Source organism: Vidua chalybeata, chromosome 2 (assembly GCF_026979565.1).
Source record: "Vidua chalybeata isolate OUT-0048 chromosome 2, bVidCha1 merged haplotype, whole genome shotgun sequence".
Classification (NCBI taxonomy): Eukaryota; Metazoa; Chordata; class Aves; order Passeriformes; family Viduidae; genus Vidua; species Vidua chalybeata.
The window spans coordinates 84658941-84677142 of record NC_071531.1 but is presented as its reverse complement, the minus strand read 5'-3'; the positions used below and the strand labels follow the sequence as shown (position 1 = coordinate 84677142).

Here is an 18202-nt window from a genome sequence, read left to right as displayed (position 1 = left end):
TTACATACTTTTCCCTTTATACTCATAATAATTAGTTGAGAAAAAGCATTATTTCCTATTATTCTGTATGAGATCATATCATGATTTAATAAAAACCTAGATTAATTTATGCCGCAACACTAGAAATATCAGTAAAGTTAATGAGATTCTGATTTAGCAGGATGTTCCTTGCAGGGAATTGTTCATGTGGAGTTTCACCAACTCTGACTTTAAAGCCTTAACCCTATGTAGACTTCTTTACACATGGCTCTCCTTTTGAGCTTATTTTACATTGTTTCATTCTTTCTTCACACTTTAAAACAAAATTTTGTTCACTACTCAAACCAGCACATCTGCTGTAATGTTATTTGTTCTCTAATCTCCCTCCTGTATAGCCTTCAAAAACCTGGCTTCAAAATGAGAAAACCTGAAGTTAGTATGAAAAAAAAAGCTGAATGTAAAGTTTCCACTACTGATCCAAGATGCAAACTGCTCCACTGGTATAACAAATTTCAAGCTTTTAGACTGAAATTTTCTGTGTGACTACTCATCTTCAGCAGCAACAGGAAGACAGTAATTTCAAGTATGTCAATCTGGTTCTCTCATACTTTCATCCCTATGAAGTCAAAATGTTTTTTTGATATAAAGTTAATCAAAAATGAAAGAGTCAAAGGGGTGACAGGAAACACCCTCAAAATTTAAATTTTGCTATGTGGTTTTCTTTTCATGATAGGAGAGGAATTAGTATAAGAAGTGTGAAACATATTACATCTTAGCCAGGCGTGCACTTTGACTATAACAGTATAGAGACAATTAGAAATTCCAAATGATTTGTCCTTTCTATACTCGTGTTGTACTGTCCCCTGACACCATGGTGAGAAACGGACAGAAGCACAATGACTGCTTTTTCAAACAATATAAGCAAACTGTGCATAGAGTGCTATAAAGATGCAGTATCTTCTGAATCAATTTTTAGGAAGTTTACTCTAATTTTGAAATCAGATGAAAATTCTCTCCTAAAAACCCCCCTGGTGGTATCAATATAAAAATGCTATGTTAAAGGACTGAACATAGCTGACAGGAGGGGAAGACTGCCTCAAAATCTCAAAATGGGGACTTCAACGGCACACACTGACTTTTTGCTGAAATCTTTTTTTAGATTTATTAGTAATTCTGGTGGCTACACAGGACTCTAAGGAATTAAGAGCTCTCAGAAAGTTCTCTGAGTGTCCAGATTTTCCTTCCTCTTCTGTTATGTTGCAGGCAAAATACTATTTATGCCCCAAATATATCTCCAAAAATTTTATTACCGCATTTTGCCATAATGCTTTATCTGGCAAAAAATGATTCATGGCAGTACAAAATTCTACAAAGTGATGATAAATATACAAGTTCAAGGAAAATACATAGGCTTTAACTGAAGACCTGTTACCAATTCAAATGGAAAGTAATCAGTCTCACTAATTGCTCTGGTTTAAAAGTAGTTCAAAGCAAATCCAAAACAGTCGTCAGTGTGGGTTCATTGGCAGTTCACACAGAAGAAAATTTTCTCCATTCATAGCCTAAAACCACTTACAATTAATTATTCATTTATTAATTAGAATTAATACTAAGGAACAGATTTCAGGCAATAAATTTTTGTGCCTCCAAGGAAATAAAATACTTAGTTCTTGCCAGTGCTGAATCCAGGGGATGCTGTCATTTTGTCACTTTCTTATTTTTGCTGTTAAAAATGGCATGGCATGGTTAAAAATGTGATGGATGAATGTGTACTGTTATAGGGTACTGAGACAAAAAAGAACAGAACTCCTGCAAAACCTGAAACTCAGAGCATTTATGCTAAAAAGCTGTGATTAATATGGGTTTTTTCTGCTTTTTTTTTTTCTTTTTTTTCTTTATTTTTTGGTGCACACCTACAGAATCTGTATTCTAACCAGGACCCCAAACTCTTTAGTCCAGAAAAAAGTGCTAGCAGTTTACTTCTTGATTCTTGTCAGCCCATTGACATTGAAAGAATTGGTCCTATTTTTAATTTCTAAAAAGCAAAACTCCAGGAATACACTTTAAAGTACCTGAAGAATGCATCTGTATGCTCAGATCTGGAATGCATCTGGAATTCTTGGTCTCCTTTGCAGGTGAAAGGCCATTTCATGATTTTTTTTGTCCTGTTAGACCTGGTTAATGAGTTCAGTAGATGCTTAAATAAAAGTTTGAGGGTCATGTCCATACACTAGGCATAGGCTTCAGCAGAAATATCTCAGGAAAATGTTGCAGACCAGTCAGAAACAGCCACAGTTGGCTTGGGATCTGGGGACCTCACAGTTTTCAGCTGACAGAAGTAGATGGATGATCTTGCAGAAGTGATTTTACAAAAGGGTGTTCACAGAATGACTGCAATTAAGGGAAAATAGGTGTACCTTGACATTGATTCATTGTGCAAATATCTCACACTTCTAAATTTGCAGCCCAAGAAGAGGATGAATCATGCATTGCTGTTCACATTTTTGGACTCTGACTGTTTCTACTTTGTATGCAAGCAAAATTGCAAGTTAGAGTTTGTAAAAAACAAAATTGCTAGCAAAGGCTGGCCAAGTACAAAACCTGGGGGTTTGTTTTGTTTTGCTGGTTTGTTTTTCTACTATCAGTATTAAGCATAAGCCAATACCCAAGTGATTGCAAAGACATATAAAAAAAAACTAATAAAAAGACTATAAGGGTGAATCAATATTTAAAACAGAGCTGTGTCTCTGTAGACAAGTGTGTAATCTATACTGTAAATGCACAGTAAAATATTCTGAAACAGCAGTGGATTTAGTTACATGTCACAAGTCCCACAGGAGTTCAGCACAGGAGCACATGTAAACTGCAAGAAGAAAGGCATTGAAATATTATCTGAAATCCTACTCACACCAAATGGTAAACTGCTGAGTGAACTTTTCGGATTTCAGAACAAGAAGCCAAAGACCAAGCGGATGATACCCGGTCTATTTGTACACAGTTCACTGCAGGTTTTACTGAACATAAAGCCTGAATTTTCCTATAATGGTTTGTGTTACAAGATTTTAGAACCAGTGTCATTTGGCTAAGCACAAATACAACAGTCATTGCATTATTTTCTAATAGGATATTGAATTCCAGAGATGCATCTCAAGCCTGACATAAATAACGATGACCTTCAAGAATTTTTAAGCTAAAAGTCAGTGCTACAAAAATCTAAATAAACCAAACCAGAACTTTAAAATCAGAAAGTAATTACTTTAGATATAGACCTTATGAAGTTGTCTGCTTTTGATAAAAAACTTATTAAATGTTTTTTCCATGCTGTACACAATTTGTTTTTAATAGGGAAAATTTTGAGACAAAAGAGAAAACTAAACACTGCGTTATACAGAAGTTTGGAGTTTTTTTAAGAATGTGTGCTGAGTTTATTTTTTTATTTTTATGCCTACCTATTTTATTTTTAATGTGACATAAATAGCAAAATGACAAAGAGGATGCAGAGCCCTTCCTGGAAATTGCACAAAAGAAAGTTTTCCACAGATACTTTGCATCAGCACAAATGGAAACAAACAATAAAAAGATTGAGAAATTATGTGTTATAGAACAGTTGTAAACTGACATGTGTGTCCGGCTGAAAAAGTCTTCTGCTGCTAAATTCTCTTATATATAAAGTCTTGGTGTAAAAATTATTTAAGTCATTTTGGTAACTGCAAAGCTGATAGTTCCTTTTATGAATAGCCAACCTTGTTTCCAGAAGGATGTCTCTAATGAAAATATGAATCTTTTTATCTAAGATTATTTGGAAAGTCTTCCTAATGTAGCCTTTCTAGTAGTAGTCCAATTTGTTTCTGTATTTTATTATGTACTTTTTACTAGACTATGTAGGTGAAAATCTGGGTCATTTGGTGATGAATAGTAAGAATAGTTCAGTAAGAAGAGTTCATCTATTTCCTGACGGAAAGAATTTATAGTGTGAAATCTTGCTTACTCTAATTTCTTAAATGATGTTTGTAGTTTTATTTTCTCTGTTAAACAATACTAATTCCTAAACTGTCACAATGTGATGTACTTCCCATAATGGATGAAGCTGGAATACTGACATATCAGCATTTTTCCTAGTGCTTTTGGAGATATTCTGATGCAGAAATTGTCAGTACTAAGTTAATGCAAAAGTCTTTCTGTCATTGTGGGTCAGTTCAAAATAACCCCTGAAGTATTGTAAAGAGAGCTGTGCTGAAGCATTCAGATAAGATTCACTCCCATGTTTGTTACTGCCTGAATGTTTCCCACATTTGCTTCAGGGAAGAAATTGCTCCATTCATCCTTTTAACATGAGGTTTCTGGACAGCCTTTTCACCAGTCCTGTTAGCTAAGTGGTATGTTGGGTGCAAGTGAAGACATAACAAGAAGGTTGTTATATAAACTCTACTAAGGCCACTGAAAACCTAAGTGTCCATAACATGGCTAAATTTTGCCTATTCAAGGGCAAAGCATGCAAAATACCCATGTCATAATTGCACTTCTATGGAGTTATAATGTTTGTACAAGAAATAATTCCAGTTCTAGACTTCATTTTATGATGTAGTGGGAGAGCCTGTTGGAAAAATATATTTCTCTTCATCCATTTAGAATTTGCTTTGATTACTCTAATTCCACAAGATGGCAGTACTTGATGAATAAATGGTATTGATGCCTGATGACAGCCAAAATCTGAGATAACTTGTGAGTTTTTGCAAATATGAAGAAGTTTTTATTGCTATGTTTTGATCGATAAGTAAAACAGCAAAAAGTACACTCGAGACTACAGGCTGAATTTACTATACATATTATGCATTACATAGATATATATTTTTCAAATATATTATTAAATATATTGAAATATATATATTCAATGAAAATTACAAGGTGGCTTTCCTTTGGCATTTAGAACTATTCTGTTTGAATGAAATAAACTGTAAGGAAATATATAGACCTACATCTCCCCTTCTGAAAATATAAAGCCTAATTTTATATTAAGCCAGCTTTGAACTTTTTCCTCACAATATTCTGTTCACCCTTATCTAGAGAATAAGGGTGCAATATGCAGTACCCTCTAATGATGGGGAGCACTTAACATTAAGAGGGAAAAGAGGCTTCTTTTTAGCTAAAATTAATAACAATGGGTTGTTCCTCCATCCTCCCAGTGCAACCAGATAAATAATTGTGGTGCATTTCTTTGTGCTGCTGTGGTTTATTATCAGTGCTCATTAATACTCCAAGAAAATATTTAATGAACATAATTTATTTGTTGCATTGTAACACACCCACATAGAGCAAACAGATATTGCCGATTTATCAGTTAGCAATGAAATTGCTTATTTCCTTCTCTGGGGGTTCTGTATCTACTGCTCACTTATCTGAAACAGAATTCTACCAATCACATGATTGTCTTTAGATTCAATTACAGTGATTAATCTCCAAATATTTTCTTTCTTATAACCACTCACACAGCTAATAACTAAAAATATTCTAGAAAAGGTAAATGTACTGTCAGGATTCATCTTGTTCTGGAGGATGCAAATATTATATTGTTGCTACCAGTGTAGACAGCCAATGTAGTCTCATTTGTACTTTAATATGTATGAAATGTAGCCAGTCACTGAAACATATAAAGACATGAAATGTATTTCATGTATACATGCACTCTTTAAAGAGACCACATAGCATACAACAAAAAATACAGGTTTGAAAAGGTATTGGATTATCAAGTGTATTTGATATCCATTGGTATGAGTTTCATAATCAAAAAGAAACCTGTTCCAGAATGTGTCAAAATACTGTTATCAAAACCACACATTATTCAGTCCCTTCTCTTGCCCTCAGGCAAGACCAAATATTCTCAGTCCACTCTTAAAGAACGTCCAGTGATTTATATTCCTAAATTTAGGTCTTCACAATCACCTATTTTTTTTTTTTTGATAATTGGACAGTTTTCTTTAATATTTGTCTATATTATTATTTTTTAAATACTGTTTATTGCCTATACCTAATACCATATTGGATGTACTGAAAACATATTACTGGATAGCAATATTAAACTTCTGCAGCTACAGTGGAATACCATTACCCCTGTGCATATCAAACCTGTTTGCAAGGCTGGATCAGCCAGACCTCTTCAACTTTTCTTCAGAAGTCCTGATTTTTAATCCTTTGTTTAATTTTATTATTTTCATCTCTACTGCTTTTCTACATCTTATAATGTAGGACCCAAAGCTGGACATCAACACTACAGAGCAATGGAACAAGAGTCATTCATACTCCACAGGTAGCAGCTCTCTTAGGATGCCCTATAATTCTACTACTGAATTTTTTTCTACTAAGTATTCTGTTATTTTTTGTAATTGCATTTTCTAAGGAAAAATGCCATTTAACCACTTATTCTTTTTTATTCTATTTGTATATTTGATCTTTGATAAGTACAGTAATCTGAATTTTGCCAAATTTAGTGCTATTCCTTGTGAGCCATTTCTCCAATGCACTAATCATTTTTGATTTCCATTCTGTACTCTGCAGTAATTGTAACCTCTTGCAGGGGTCATTCTCAAATGCTAAATATGCCTTTCTTTCCTCTAGGTCACACACATTTCCAAAAAATAAAATTTAATTTGATATATATTCTCAGTAACATTCTCATGTAAAGAAATGTTTAGATATACTTTAAGGTCATTTTATTGTTCTTTTATGTAAATAAAGAAAATGCTTAAATGACAGAAATTTATGAGAAAAAAAGCTGATGGGAGAAACAAATAAATTTGTGATTATTATTTGAAAGAATTTTGTGAGGAAGACAAACACTGGAAACAGAAAATTCTCAACACAAGACAGAAAAACTACATAAAAATTTTAATTTTTTTTGAATCAATTAAGAGATTTTAAACAACAACTCTGTTATTGATATTCTATTTTTTTGTAGGAATGGAAATCAATACTTATATAGAAAATTCCTTAATGCTACATAAAAATTGATGTTCTATGGTTTATAACACACCAGGTAATACAAATGCCATTGTATATTGTTGTTTGCTGCGAAAAGTAGGAAAGAAATTGGTGATAAAGAACAATAAAGTTAAATAATGTAAATAATTAATACTAGATAATCACAGTTGAAACTACTGAAGCATCTACAGCCAGCAGGAGCAGGGCAGTGACCGTCCCCCTGCACTCAGCATTGGTGAGGCCACAGCTCCAATCCTGTGTTCAGTTCTGGGCCCCTCACTGCAAGAAAGACACTGAGGGGCTGGAGCACGTCCAGAGAAGGGCAATGGAGCTGGGGACGGGTCTTGAACAGAAATCTTGTGAGGAACCTGGGGGTATTTAGCCTGGAGAAGGAGAGGTTTGGGGAGATCTCAGTCTCTAAAACTACCTGAAAGGAGATACTAGCCAGGTGGGGGTCAGTCTCTTCCCTCAAGCAAAAACTGAAATTATAAGAAGAAATGGCCTCAGGTTGTACCAGGGGAAATTTGAATTAGATATTAGAAAAACTTCACCAAAAATGTTGTGGAAAATTGGAACAAGCTTTCCAGGGAAGTGGTGAAATCAAAAACCCTGCAGTTATTTAGAAGACATACAGCCATGGCACTTCGGGTTACTGGATTCAACGATCTTAAGGGTCTTCTCCAATCAAAATGATTCTATGATTAGTAATTTCAAAAGAGAAGAACCAAATTTGGTCTATCATTAGAAAAGGTAATCAAGACTATATACATCATTAAAAATTCATCTGTTTCAATCTTAGATGAAATAGTTCAATGGGTGATATGAGATTTGATTAATATCCAATTTTAAAAGTGAGATATAATTAACAATATTGGAAGAAAGTGTATCTAGTCAAACTAACCCATTTTTATAATTCTTTGTATTGACCAAGAGAGCAAAGTTTCTGTTATGTGCCTAGAATTCAAATTCATATTTTATAAAAGAACATGTTGACTAAAATATTTAGAATAACCTCAAAACTAACTTACCGTACATTGAAGGGAATAAAAGCTGACTGCCCAGCATGATCAAGAGGATCAGATGTGGAATTTTTTGTCCTCTGTTGCTGACCATTTTAACAATTAAAAGAAACCTATGCATTTGTAATCACTGATCTACAGGAAATATAAGATTTGTCAAAGACGAATATGCAGAAAAAAATCACTGATAAACTCAAATTTGTTTAGCTTATTATTATTAGAGCATTCTTAATGATGGAAATGTGTTGAATTTATGACACAAGTTGATTGTTTTTTAATAATTTGAATAAACAAGGGTTCTGTGGTAATGCTTAACTAACTATTACATTCATATGAAAAGTGTGGCACTAGAAAATTATGAGTATATTGTTTAATGCTGTGTAGAATATATGTGTAAATTATTTTCTCTGGAAAAACTTTCAACAGAATTTAAAAGATTTTTTTCCTTTTTTTCATTCACACTTTATGTTTCTCTTGTTCCCTGATCATGCTATGACCCTTGATTTTCTCTACAATTTAATGGTGCTGGTGATAGTTACTTCAGCAAGCTCTTCTTCTTCTCTAAGTTTGATGCAGTGGTGAGAATGACGAAAAATCCTTCTCCCAAGCTTTGTCACTTGTAGTGAACCCAGAGTCCTGCACCCAAGGAAACGACTGCTTTACATGGAAATTTCATTTTATGACTACTACAGTGATGCCAATAGATAATGCGTTTTGAAGGCATAACTAGGACATTTTTCAAAACAATAAAATAGAATTAATGTTTGGATGGTGATCATTCAAATTTATTGACTATAGCTCTGTCTTAACTCTTTTTTAGCTGAGAGATGCAAAATGTGTAATTTTCCTTATTCAGCAGAAGAAGCTCTGAAAAGCAAATTCTGTAATTTGGCTACAAATACTCACTAGTACTTCAATTATAATAGTATCAGTCTCTAAAGGAGCTTGTATATATGTTTCAGGTCAGTTTCTTGCTCTTACAAGAAAGAAAGCAATTTAAATTTGTCCCTTTACACCTCAGTCACCTTGATTCATGATGCCAGGAAGGATTAATAGTAGCAGAAAGATTTCTTTTACAAGATTTAAATTCAGGCTTCTGGGTATAGAAATGAAAATAAAAGGCAAGTAGAACTCTAGTTTATATTTCAAAACACTTTTTTAGCAGAATTCACCAGTCTATACATGTAGTTGTTGTCAGAGGAATTGTACTGTCAAAACGTGGGTACTTGGAGCCTGTAGAGTTACCCTTGCGTGACTGCACACACTGAACTTAAGACATAGCCCACTGCCTCTGTGCTTTATAGTCTCTTGATATTAAGTGTTTTAATATAAATATAAAGACTTTTCCTGGGTCTGTCTTCAGTTCAGTGTTTGGTGAATTCCACCATGGACACGGTACAATATGATTGATGAATCTTTCTCGGGCCTGCTTTTTGGTCTAATAGTATTTCTTATCCTAAGGTAACAAAAGGAAGTGACTTTCCAACAGTCCTGAATCAAGCCATAGTCAAATGGATATCTCCACTAACACATAATTCTTTTAATGTCTAATATTTGTTCCTCTCCTCACCAGCTCTTTTTACATCTACAAGAAATCCTAACACACACACACAAAACTTTATGGCCAATGAATCCTTAGGACCTCTATGGATGATCACTGGAGGCAGGTAACTACTCTCTCATTGTCCCTCTGAATATGATTTTCAAATATATAAAAAAACCCAAACAACAAAATAGCAGTATAAATCTCATAATCCCCTAGATGTTAAAGATGTAGTTCTCAGCTCCTTCTTGGTATATTTTCTAGTCTTAAATGTACCAAAGAATGGATCGGCCATTACATTTTTCTGCACATAATGGAACTGGTGAACATATGCCTCAGAGAATAGCATAAAACCAATTTTATAGTCCGCAAAATAATTTTTTTACGTACTAAGAATGATGTTGACAGATGATTTTTTTTCTACCTTAATTAAAAAATAAAGTGCAGATGACAAAGAAGAAACATGTCACATTAGCAAATTGCCCCAGAATGCTGATAATGCTGTTCAACCATGTTGTACAAATAAATCACCACAAATAGCGTCAGCAACAATAAATCATTTAAAGCGTAACAGTCTTGAGAATGTAACTTCTACCTGTTTCTACATACACTGTTGCATTACACTGTTGCATCCCTGTGCACACTGTTCTGCATTGCTGAAAACCCAGTGAACTGCTTCCACCCATCTTTTACTTATCACATAATTGTTATTGAGGCATAATATCTAGTCTTCTGTTGTCTTAATTTTAGCCCAGACCAGTATCACAGGGTTATGTATCCTCTCCTCAAACCCTTAGCAATAACAGTCTAAGTGAAACTATATATACATATTATTTGTTCCGTTACACATACATATCACGTGGAATAAGAAGGTATTTGTCCAACTCTCCTGTTCTTTTTGTTTATTCTAAAGGAAATATCATTAATAAAATAATGCAAACAGCAGGCAGTCCTTCACTCTCTTCTGCTGATTATGTGCATAATTTTCAGAAGTCTTATTTTGTTTTTCAAAATCCATTTTCATTTAGGAAGAGGAAAGAATTGTGATATGATGCCTGTGAAGATTTTTATCTTTTTCATATATTCGTAGCTTTGTAGATTTTTAATATATAGTTGTATACCTTGTAGCACTTTCTTACACTTTAGAATGGTAGTTACCCTTTCTCAGACATTATGTCACACTCTTGAAATTCTGTTTGGTTTTATTTTCAAGGAAAACAATTTCTAACAAGAACATCCTGTTTTGCACCAGCACTCAGGAGACATAACAAGATATAGGGCTAAGAACTCCAATGGAGCAGGTCCAAGGGTGCGTTACCAGGACAACCCTTCTCCCTTTGGATGTACTTGCTAGATATTCTAATTAGTTAAACTTAAAAAAACCTGAGAATTCAATCCTGTGTGTGCACATAAGTATATTTTGTGCACCTGAAAGCTTTAATTTAAAAACTGCCCTTTTTGTTATCAATTTTAATATTATTTGGAAAGTTTTCCTTCTGATTCTAGGCAACAAAAGATGTAGATCTTGTAAAGTAACAAGATCTGGATTGTAAATCAGTGCAATTTTAGTCTTTTTTTTGATATTTTCTTAATAGATCATCCACTGTTAGCCTCTGTAAAATAGGTATTGCTTCTTTCTTCTTGCATTTGGTAGAGCTGAAAATAGACTCTTCAGGATTGAAACTAGCTTGCTAAACTCCTAAAGGACTTTGTAGTTCTGCAGGAAAAGCCAAGCTGACAAATCCTTTACCAGTATTACCTAAATCCTTTCCATTCTCCCTTCCTACTCCTGCAGTCTCCTATAGGACATTTTCTCACTTATTGAAAGAGGAAAAATAGCATGCAAGTTAATACTTCAATAAACCAATAAATGAAGTAAAATCTTCTGGTTGCAGGTTGTCCACTCTGGGGCAGCAGCATCAAAACAACAGGAACTGTATCAACTGGCTAAAGAAGTTATCAAAATGATTTTAACAGAATTGAAACAGATCATAAGAACATGGGAGATAGAATGGGAAATCAAATTATCAGAATTAAGTGTGATATCAATTATTACATTGTTAAAAAGATGGTCATAAAAAGTCACTTTTTCACTATTACTGCCTGGAAAACATATTTTGCTGACAGAATATATAGAATGTACATTTGCTGCTGCACAGTGATTCATATCTGGCTATAATCAGATTGCTGTCTGAACCCTTATGATATTATGCATATACCTATCTAGTAATTTTCTCCTTGAAAACCCCATAATATATCCATATATATATATATATATATATATATATATATATACACATATATATATATGTATTTCTAAACAGTTTCTAGTTTCCCCTTTGAAAAAGAAAAATGCAAACAAAATATCTCAACCATTCATGCTGCTTCATCTATTTGGAAAAATCTTCCTGAACTGATTAAATCAGGCTTTATGAAAATCTATGTCTCATTAAGCTTTGTATCACCTCAAATGGTTGTTAAGTTCACTTTCATACTTACAAAATAAGGAATAACTGACTTTATTACATAGAGAAATTTATTAATGGAATCTGACAGAATTCAGAGATCAGTTCTGTCCAAAGCCTTCTGCCTCTGAATCAAAACCAATCTCCTAACATTTACAGTAGTCATCTCCACCAGAATCACCATTGAATTCATTTAATCATGCCTAGTGTGGGAAGAATTGCATTGTCTGAAAACTCCCCTGTTTTCATCCTTTTTTTTTACATCCTTTAAGATTTCATCACAATGATCATGGACATAAAATACTAGAATCCAGAGCCTTAGAAATAGATAATTTCTCATTTCTTTCTCCTTCAGTTTCCTCTTGTTTCAGCTGTCTGAAATGGATCGGCATTGTATTTCTGGCTTCTTCTCCTTAATTACACAGATTAATGAGTGAGTTCTCAGTCTATTATTTTCTGTGATATGGAGAGGTAATTAGGATTAATTAAGAATTTTCTAACTTAAACAAAATGGCCTTTCTGACAATTAACTAACTGAGATGTTAGTGAAATGGTATTTTTCAAGGTATCAGCTTAATAAAACATCAGATCTAAACAATGAATGGATTCTAATGGGAAAGAAACTATGAGTGGGTCAGTTCTGGGAGAGCCCTGCACCTCTGAGATGGTAGCTGCTGTATGTGACATCAGTCTTAAATCTGTGAACCTTGGGCTGCTGCTGTTTTACAAACCGTGTAGCCTTTGCCACAGAAAGCATTTGTGCAACACTTTAGTTGGTATCTTTTTAGCACAAGCTGAGGAAAAGTGGTTGTGATACCATGAGCATCCATTTCTGTTAAACCTGGCAGGACAATGCTGTCTGGTTTAACCCCTAGACTAAGAGGTTTCTGTTAGTTATGTCTAATTGGTTGAGACATATCAGTAACAGGCTAGTAACATGTCTTGAGGGAAGAGGAGCTTGCCCACTACAGAAACTTTTCATCATTGTTCTATTTGTCAAACTGTAGACAAATAGTCATGTACAGCTGGTGCCTGAGAGGCAATAGTGCATGAGCCTGAGGGCCAACTCACTCCACATATTTTTAAAATTAATTAATCTCTAATGCTTCCTCCCTCTTTTCTTGTCATCTACTTTCACTTTGTTTCTCCTGAGCTGTCAGCTCGGGTAATACATGTAGACAATACTGTGACTGTAAAACTACAGCACACATCCCTTAAGCAGAGCCCTGTCAGGCCTGCCCCCATCATCCATTGTTGTGTGCTGCCTTAATTGGGCAAGGTCAACCATCTTCTTCTCACTACGTTTCCATAGTCCCTGAGGGGACAAACAGCTCTCGTGAGTGATACAGTGGGTGTAGGGACATATACCTTGCAGTTTCTAGTGTAAGTTAGTGTATTATTTGAAAGAATTACTAGATGTTTGAGAGGATGAGGAAGATTTTTCAACAGTAGTAATATCTGGAAAATTTTGTGGGGGGTTTTTTTCTGGTTTTTTTTTTTTTTTTTTAATATTTACGAGTTCCTTGGAAGAATTTACTACAGTTGGACTAGTAATGTACTTTTGTTCATTTATTGCATTTCAAATTACATAAAAACCCAACAAACCAACCAGCAAAAAAAAATCCAAAACCCAGAAAAACCCACCAAAATTCCAACAACAACAACACAAGAAACCCAACCAAACAAAAAATGAGAGAAAATCTAGACTTACTTATCCATACACCTACTACACAGACATTGTCTAGAATTTGGGGCACGTGCAATCATTAAAATGCAATTAAAATCTAATGACAACACATTTCCAACTGAGTGGGAGTAACTCCACTCTGGCAAATACAGCTTGTTAAAATGCTGCCCTACAGAAAATTTTGTAATTCCCAAACTCTTAAATTTCATATCCTCAGATGAATGCCTTCAACAAGATTGAGGAAGGAAACCTTAAAATGTGCTTCAGGGAAGTCAGCAGCAAAATTACTGGTCATGTATTGAGTAATGAAAAGACCATAGAAGAAAAAAAGTTAATTGCATTTTTTCATTCCATAATGAAAACTACAGGCATAGTCATCAATCAGTTGCACAAATAAAGAACACAGATTCCTATGTTGAGCAACTTCAGGGGCCATGGACATTCTATTTAATGATAACACCCATGCAAATTATCATTACTAGACATGAAAGTTTCAAAAGCAGTCTAGTAAAAGTGACAAAGTAGACAATGCAAGAGTGAAACACTTTTATGATTCTTCCAAGCAAATATGTGATGTGTGAAGAGATAAGATGACCCTATGAAGTTAACACAGAATTAGGATAGGAATATAAAAGTTAAGATACTCTGAACCTGTCCTCTAATGCTTTTTATTCTCCCATTTCTGTAAAGGAAAATTTAAGGTTTATTCAAGTTATCCATAGAAAACAAATCATCACAAGGCTATAATTAAGTCTAATAGGCAAATGCAGGAAGTCTTCAACTCATGATATCTAACTCATTCGTTTGATACATGGAACTCTCAAACAGAGGTTTTAAAACATTCTGTATAGATAATTTATAAGTTATCGACATGCAAAGTAGAGATAAGAAAGTTGCCATCTTGTATTTTATATGTGACATAATAAGTGTTTATTAAATAAACCTTTCCATCCTGTGCAGTAAGCAATTATTTTCTGCTATTGTTACTTAAGCGGCCTATTTCTGATTCCCAGCATCATGCTCCTACTAGGAATTAAAATGAATGAAGAACAAACTATGGCATGTAATTACGAGAAATAAAAACAGAACTGAGTATTATATAGTGTTTATATAGATCCCCTTAGTACAGGTCAACAGCTGGTGAAGTCTAGGATACTAGGATTTGGCTTCCATTATAACAGGAATATAAGTTTTAAGGAGAAAAAACTATAACAACAACCCCCCAACCCCCAACCATCCTCTCAACCTCACTTTTGTTAGTAGAAGAGGAAGTATACTGGAGAATTGGACAGTTCTACCTTCTCAGCAAGTCTAGCAGTTAGGAAGAGATGATATTTTTTTTACAGTGAATGTGGAATGTTCAATTTGCCAATACCAGCTTCATACATATTAACCTCTATAAACTAAGAGAAGGTACTGAGTGATTAGTAAGTTCTGTTTAGCTTATGAGAGAGTCATGGTTAGAGGCATGACCTGTCTGTCTCCTTTGGTAAACTGCGAGTTTCCAGTGCTTTGATAGGTACCAGCAAAGCAATTCTGCCTCGATCTCAAGGCAAAAGGGGAGATATCACTTTCACCAACATACTGGCCTTTCCTGGAAGCAAATTATTTAACTTTTTATGCTAAATTGATTTGAAAATTCAAATTTTGAAAAAAATAAACCAAATATATGATAGAAAAGAATCTGGATGTTACTTTACTGTTTAATACATAATATTGTTTAATACAGTATAAGCCACAGTCAGGAAGAAATCCTGTACTGACAGGTTTATGTGATGAAGTGTATCCACTCATGCCTGGAGAGGGCTGGAGCATCAGAAATCTAAGAAATGGAAGGCTTCCTGTGATTTTGAAGAAACTGTTAAAGGCTAGATCTACATATAGGACAGAAGTTCTCTGATGTTGTGGACTGAAATGCCACCGTTGGGTGTCTGGATCCTGGGACTTAATTTTAAAATAGTAACACTAGCTTAAAATAACCTTGTTACCTTCAGCTACATATAGACAGACATCTGAGAATTGTATTCCCAAAATCAGCTTAGTAAATTGAGATCCAGAGGGTGCATGGACCCTTCAGAACAGAATTTGCTGTGTCCTGCATGTAGATACCTGAGCCAATTGCCTGTAAACAAGGTAATGAGCACCCTAAGTGCAGTCCAGCCCAAATATAACCATCTTGTTATCATAACTAATTTGCCTGGAGAAGTTTACTAACCATTCTCTACCTGAATGAGGTGATTTAGAGACTGTCTTATTATTGTTATATATGATTTATGCAGTGTTCAAACCAGGGGAGTTCTAAGGCTATGTTGCATTTCAGTTGGACTTGGTTTCCAACTAGTAGGCAAGCTGAAGTCCAAAACTGCAGATTTAATGCAAATGCAGCTTTCATGCTCCTTTAGCAGACCCTGAACAGTAAGAAGTGATAGGTTTGTATTTACTTCCAAGGTGGATGTCTGACTATGTCTGAAGTATGCATAAATAGGAGCTTAGAATGACTTAAAGAAACTTTATTTTGTGTGAGTTTCTCCAATTAATAAGAGGACCAAGAAAACTGTGTAGGTAACAGAAGAACAGGACAAAAGTTTCTGATGCACAGTAGCAGGAATTTCTTAGCAGCTTGCCTGTCTAGCAGCACAGTATACAGACATACAGACATGGATGGGAAGGACTGTGATCCCCATGGCACTGGCATGAATCATCTTTGATGAAACATTTGTCATGAAAAGTACAGTTTTATAACAGTAAAGGGGAGGTATAAAAGATGCAGCTTACAGTACAGTTTCCAAACGTTGTAAGATCAGCTTTACTTTTTAGAAAGAGATTAAAAAAAATGTTATAGTTTAACATCTGTACAGATGACACATGCTGCAGATAGATTATGTAGCAGAGCTCCCTCCAGACGGCAGCATCCCTCTGAGGCAAGATGGAGCACACATCTGCCTTCCCCTGTGTGCATCAGAGCTCTACTCATTCTAACAATGGGAATCCTCGTTCTCCATTAAGCTCACAGTGAAAGCCTTGAATAAAAGCCTTAAAAAGCTCAGCTGAAAGTATTAATTCTGAGGGAAACATGTAAATCTGGATGAAAACTTCCATTCATTTTTAATCTTGCTATGGTAAACCTTGTAATTAAGATGATTAAATGACTGAATAAAACCCTATATTTACACCATTTAGAATACCACAATGAAAAACCATAATCCTGTTTATGCAAAGAAAACAGTAGAGGCATTTTAAATTGGAAACATCAAACAAAGCTTGTTATTTAAACAGTCAGTAATTAATGTAACTCTTGCTTAGCAAGGACAACTAAGAGTTAACTGCCTAGGAAACCTATCTTGGAGAAAAGAAATAATTGGGAAGAATTAGATATTGTGTTTATGAAAGAAAAAAAGATAAAATGTTTTGCTTATGAATGATCAAGTTATCTACATTTAATATATTTCACAGGAGACAGTTAAGGATTAGCAACAAAAACAGTGCTAGTGGGATAGCTTCTGGAGTAGGCACATCAAAATGATACAGGACTCCCAAGGAAGTTAGAGGCAGCATTTTTTTATGAGCAATGGTCCAGGAAAAGCAGGAGGTGACAATCTCTTGGTGGCTGTTTGACATAAAGAATTGGCAGAAAAATCTTTTCATTGAATATATTTTCCTTCACCATTTTGAAAGAGTGTATAATGTCTCTCCAAAAAAACTCCCTCAGTTTGTTGCCTTGCTATTACTCAGCAAGATGACAATAATTTAAAAACCTAATTTATTAAACTAAAGAGATAAGTCTCATCTGAATCTGCACTGCAATATTCAGAATCTATTTCAGGTATGCTTACCACCCCACATTCCCCCTTGTTTTCCCTGTAAAATAATATTTGGACAACAATCTAATGAAAGCCTATATGAATAATATAAATACATCACAAGTTTGTGTGTGTTTGTATGTTTAATGCATTACCTCTTGATAATATATCACCGCATAAATAAACAGAAATCAAGTCTATATGCATATGAAATTGCCTCTCTGATTAAAATCTTGTCAAAAGAAATTAGTGTAGTATTTTTTTCAGTCAGTGGTGCCTTTGCAAAGGCTTTCAGACTTTTTTTCTAAAATTGTATTCTGTAAGAACGGAATGTAGGTACTATTTAATCAAAAATATTTACTTTATCTTCCTTTTGAAAACATATTAATAAAATGATATCTCTCTTAATACAGTGTTCTTTCACTAAGTCATCTTTCTTTTCCCACACTGTCTAAAAGGGCTCAAGCTGAAGTTCTTGGACAAACTCATATGTAGTTATTGACTGGAGAGATTGAGGAATGGGATTCTGTTGAAGGACAAATTGCTTACGAGGTTGTGAAGAATTATCAGGCTGATATGGTATCATGGATTTATCTCCTGTGATAAGTAATTGAAAATTATTTCTAAAGGTGCTGATCAATGTGAATAAGTCAATGTCACAAAGCTTTACAGTGTTCATCCAGAAAAAAATTCTGTATCAACAAAAACACTCTCATAACTCATAGTCTTGTTAA

The 18202-nt window shown here is 34.4% G+C and overlaps 1 protein-coding gene across 1 annotated transcript in view; it reads right to left on the bottom strand.

Annotated features, from left to right (window-relative positions):
- The window catches only part of CNTN5 (contactin 5), a 237521-nt gene that overhangs the window by 162731 nt on the left and 56588 nt on the right, over positions 1-18202 (bottom strand). The gene's annotated exons all lie outside the window — the stretch shown is intronic.